We start from the raw sequence: 4,871 nt of genomic DNA, 5'->3' as shown, positions 1-4,871 counted from the left end.
CGGCGGGGCGGCGGGGCGGCGGGGCGGCGGGGCGGCGGGGCGGCGGGCTGTGTGCGATCCGGCCGTGATAACGGCAGCGCGGTCCTGTCGGGATGTGTGGCATCGGAACCGTGTCCGACCGGAGCTGTGACAATGGCAGCACTGTCATAGCGGAGCTGCGTCCGCCCGGGGAGCGGGGAGTTACCGGCAGCTGTGTGCTAACGGGGGCCGTGTCCTTTTGGGGAGTCAGACTGTGCCTTGTAGGGGTCTGTGTGCTACCGAGGCCGTGTGCTAATTGAAGGCGGTTTCCTCTGGAAAGCTTTGTCCGAGTGCTACCGGGCTGTATCCCACAAGGGAGCCATGTGCGGATGCTGTGCTTGGGCAGGGATATGTGTGCTGCTGGGATGCTGTACCTGGGAGCAGTGCCCCTCCAGGGAGCCGTGCCCCAGCTGGGGGGGCTGCATGTTCATTCCACGTGTTTCACATTTCCGCACAAACCTGCTCCCTTCTTCCTTTTCCTATCGCTGTGATGACAGACCTAAGAATAGGCTTCGGGACCCATTTGCAGGTGACTTGACAAAGTCACTGCAAACTCGCGTGGTGCTTAGAGATTGCTAAACCGGTGGCTGCTCCTGATCTCTGGTCGCTGGATTGGGCAGTCGGCTCTGTGCAGTGCTAGCTCCATTACCGATGCGCATTGGGCAGAGAGAGGACTGGAGAGGCCAGTGTCTGCCTGTGCTGCAGCGTTTGTGCAGGGCCTGGGAGACTGACCCCTAGGGCTGGAAGTTGGTTTTAGCAGAGATTAACAGCTCCTGGTGTCAGGAGTGCTGTGCAATGTTTCCTGCCTTGCTTTCGCTTCTGTTCTTGTGTCCAGATCGCATTAAAAGAGTTTGACTTTGTACACAATCTATCCTTACTTCTGAGTAACAAAATAGATTGTGCTGTTTACTCTCTCACCTGTGTGTGTGTTATGCACGTGACCGTAACAGTGTACATAACAAGGAGTCAGATCTGAAGTCTATTTGCAGTTGATGGCCTCCTGTTTCAGAACTGAAACAAACAGACCGTTCCCCTGTTGTGCTGCAGACGCTGCCATACAGGCAGTGCTGAGCTGCACTGGGAGATGTGCCTGGGGGGGTCTGGGGGCAGAGCACCCACTGCGAGCAGCAGCCCAGCTTCTCCCAATAGGATTTGGCCCTGATGGCAAGCACGATCCGTCATTAATCTCAGGGCGGGAGAACACATTGTACCGAACTCCTCTCATGTTGGCTGAGTGGAAGCTGATAAATAGTTGACCCTTTGCGAGGTTTGGCGAATTAGTGCTGCAAAATCCCCGACTGCTGGCAGCAGTGCTGGGGAAAAGGGCCGCGTGGCAGCTCTGCCTGTGCCAGAGGGACCTTTGTCCTTCGTGTGCAGGAGGTGACAGCCAGAGCTCAGATCCGCAGTCCCTTCTGCTCTCAGCCTGGGAGGGGAGCGGGCTCAGACCCTGCAGGAAGATGGCTTGTTGTGCTCCATCTGCCTGATCTTCCAGCTCATTCCTTCAAGGAACAATCCGTGCTGCGTGACGCGCACCAATCACTTGCTCTGCCGGTGGCTTTTTGGCGCTTTGCACTTGTGGAGTCATTTAGATCAACAGAGAGGAGGTGTGAAAGCCTCTCCGCAGGCACCGCTCTGCTCCCACCCACCAGCACGGGGAGCAGCAGCAGTGCAGGCAGCGAGGCACGGCCCTGCGGGGTGTGAGGGCAGAGAACAGCGTGCTGGGGACATCGCAGGCTGTGTGCTGTTGCTGTGCTGGGAACATCGCGGGCTGTGTTCCACAGTCACGCTGGGGACATCGCCAGTCGTGTTCCAGCGCCGTGCTGGGCACACTGCGGGCTTGCACGTCAGTGCCCCGTCGGGAACCTCGCCTGCCGTCATTCGGATCGGGCTCCGCGTTCTGGGCTCGGAGCTCTGTGCCCGGTCCTCGTTCCGGCTGCCGGCCGCTAGGGGTGGTGCCGAGACCGGCAAATCCTCCGCAGGCTCCGAACTGGCCGAGCCCCGGGCATGGCCGACAGCAGCACCCTCGCTTGCGCTCTGCCTTGTTTTCTCCTGCTGGCTTCTATTGGCTCGTTGTGACTCACCTGGCCACGCGAAGAGCGCAGCGTCAGAATCCTTCCAGAAAATCAAGTTTGTCCTGCAGGAAGAGAGACCGAGCAGAGCCAGAGAGAGGTCTGCAACAAATGGACAGCATGCATGCTGCCTTCAGTGTCACCCCAAGTGGTGCCATCCCAAGGAATGAGATAACGGCGCCCATTTGGTGCAGGAGATAACAGGAATGGAGTTTGTCTGATCAGGAGCTATCAGCGGCCGTAAGACAGAACTCTGTTCTCCTCCCGGCTCCTTCAATGAAAGAACAAGTCCAGTCGGGATCAGTAGCAATAAAATCAAATTGACGTCTGAGCCCCCTGCTTCTCCTGTATTTTTGCCAACTTGCCCATATAGAGATGCTGTGTCAAATGTGCATTCTGTGGATTTTACAGTATCACCCATGGTCATATACCTGCACACTGTTTAGGGCCATGAGGAGCTGCTGCTGCTTCTCAGAAAGGCTATGGATGCCCCATCCCTGGAAGTACCAAAGCCAGGCTGGTTGGGATCCCAAGCTGAGCTCTGTGTCACTTCTTCATCCCACAAAAAGATTTCCTTTCTTTCTTTTTTAAATTGAAATGTTCTCTGTATGCTCAGACACCACACAGCTTTTGGTCTACAAGCAGCCTTACAGATCAGCGCGTTTTACACCCTCTGTCACAGTGATGAGTACTGCCAGTTCCAGTGGGGCTCTGAAAAATAAGAATAACCTTCCAGGAACCATCCAGAAGTTATTTGCTTGATGGGATTTTATTTTTCCAATGTTTGAAAGCGATTACTGAACAGTAAAACGCGCTCCAAGGAAACCCTGTTACAAAACACAGGCTATATTTTAATTAGCATAACGTACAGCTACATGGCTGCAACCGGAGCCTGCCAATAAACGCATCTTGCTGGAGTTCAGATAGATGCCTACAGAAAATATAACATGAGCAGCGCCTTCCCAATTTTCCAGTCCATCAGGGTGCATTTACACTCTTGTCGAGAGCATGAAATCGCTGAACGCTGTGCCGAGCAGCTCTGTGGCTGCAAGCACTGGAAGCAGCAGGGCAGGGCTTTGGGGACACGGGGGGCACATCCCTGCTGCCACCCCAGGGCTGCAGAGGAGCCAGCAGGCAGGCGCTGCCGCAGGTCCTTCCCCTGGTGTGATGCTCAGGGCAAAATCCAACGGCAGCGGCGCTGGGCTGCTCGGGAACAGGAACCTCAGCGTGCAGCAGTGCCACCTGCGGGGATGTGGCAGTGGAAAGCAATGCACAGCCCAGCCTATGCACAGAGAACTGCTGGCTGCGTGTCCCAGAGCTCGACACGAGTGGAGCTGGGCACTGAGGGGTCCTTGCAGAGCGTTCTGCTGGTGGCACTGGGAGTTTGGGTTGTTTGCTGCACCCAAAGGGCAGAGGTGATGAAAAGGAAGGAGCTGAGGGATGGGCAGCCCTAAAAAGGCTGCACCGGGGCAAGGAGGGATTTTTTGTTCTCCTGACCCGGGTTCCTGCAGCTCAGCTGCTGCTATAGCCATCTCACATGGCTTTTCACAGCCCTTCCCAAAAGGGCCTCTTCTCCAGGCTGACCACGAGCACATGGTGATGTGCAGATTGGGTGAACTGAGGGGACACGTGTGATGCAGGTCCTTCACCACACGTCTGCATCGGCCAGGATGAGAGGAGGGGGAAATGCTTCCCAGCAAGCACTGCTGGGGGGGCAAAGAAGAGAAATAAATCAACTCCTTACTCACTGCAAAGTGACCCCTTTGCAAGCCAGCTCTGCTTCCACACTGCCTTCATCCATCAGGATTCCAGAAATGGGAGGAGTTCTGGGAGCTGGGACCTGCTGTGAAACTGTCAGGTGCAGGAAGGGGGGGCTCCTTCTCCTCCCAGACAGTGCTATTTCTGCCCAGCATCTCTCTTAGCTGACACGGACATGGAATAGCAACTCCTTTGATGCACGTTGCTGTGAATTAGCATCACGCCGTTGAAGCCAGCAGAGTTGCACTGATTCGTAAAAGCAAGGAGCTCACCGTGTGGCCCAGATCTGCTCTGCAGCAGGGAAAGGGGAGGGGGAGGAAGCCATCAAGGAGCAGGGACTTGGCCTCATAGTCACTGCCTCGACAACCCGGTGACATAGGGGTGTCCAGATCCCAACACAGCACGAATGAGGTCAGTCTGCTCCCCTTCAGAGATAGGTTTTCCCCTCTGTTCCTACTTTGCCGTGCTGAAATCCTTTCTGCCATGCCTCTGATGCCGTGACTCGGTGTGCATGGGACAGAGCAGAGCACAGATGTAGCAAATGGCTTTTTCTATTCTTTTTTTCCTCGTTCTTTCACTGGAGATGGGCCATAGGAGCAGCTGAGGCAGAGGACCCGAGTGCTGCCTGAGCCTGGAGCAGCTGTGATTCAAAGCAAGGACACGCTGCCCAGAGCCAGGGACAAGCACAGGTTTGCACAGATACTTCTCCAATTCCTTGACCTCAGGCTCCCATCACTGCAGTAGGATGGGTCTGACTGAAAGGCATCCAGCCGAAAAGCAGGAGGAAGGGATCTCAGCAAGCAGAGGGTTGGGGGCTCAGCTGTGGGTCCTGTCTGACAGAGCAAGGAGAGCAGGAAGGAAAAGGGCAGGATGGAGCCGGGACAGATGGCTGCAGCAGGCAGCTTCCACTGAGCCCATGCTGGCAGCGGGAGGCAGCACACAGCCTGGCCAGGACAGCCGGCACCGGAGGTGTGATTCCAAATGCAAAGCTTTCGTCTAGAAAGAAAATTCGGTGCCAAATGCAGA

General features: G+C 55.9%; 1 protein-coding gene across 1 annotated transcript in view; it reads left to right on the top strand.

Annotated features, from left to right (window-relative positions):
* The window catches only part of SEZ6L (seizure related 6 homolog like), a 26,408-nt gene that overhangs the window by 399 nt on the left and 21,138 nt on the right, over nucleotides 1–4,871 (top strand).

The sequence above is a fragment of the Lagopus leucura genome, unplaced genomic scaffold (genome assembly GCF_019238085.1).
Source record: "Lagopus leucura isolate 7727_CA_CO unplaced genomic scaffold, USGS_WTPT01 Super-Scaffold_806, whole genome shotgun sequence".
Taxonomy (NCBI): domain Eukaryota; kingdom Metazoa; phylum Chordata; class Aves; order Galliformes; family Phasianidae; genus Lagopus; species Lagopus leucura.
The sequence above is the reverse complement of the archived record's forward strand: the minus strand, read 5'-3'. Positions and strand labels throughout refer to the sequence as shown.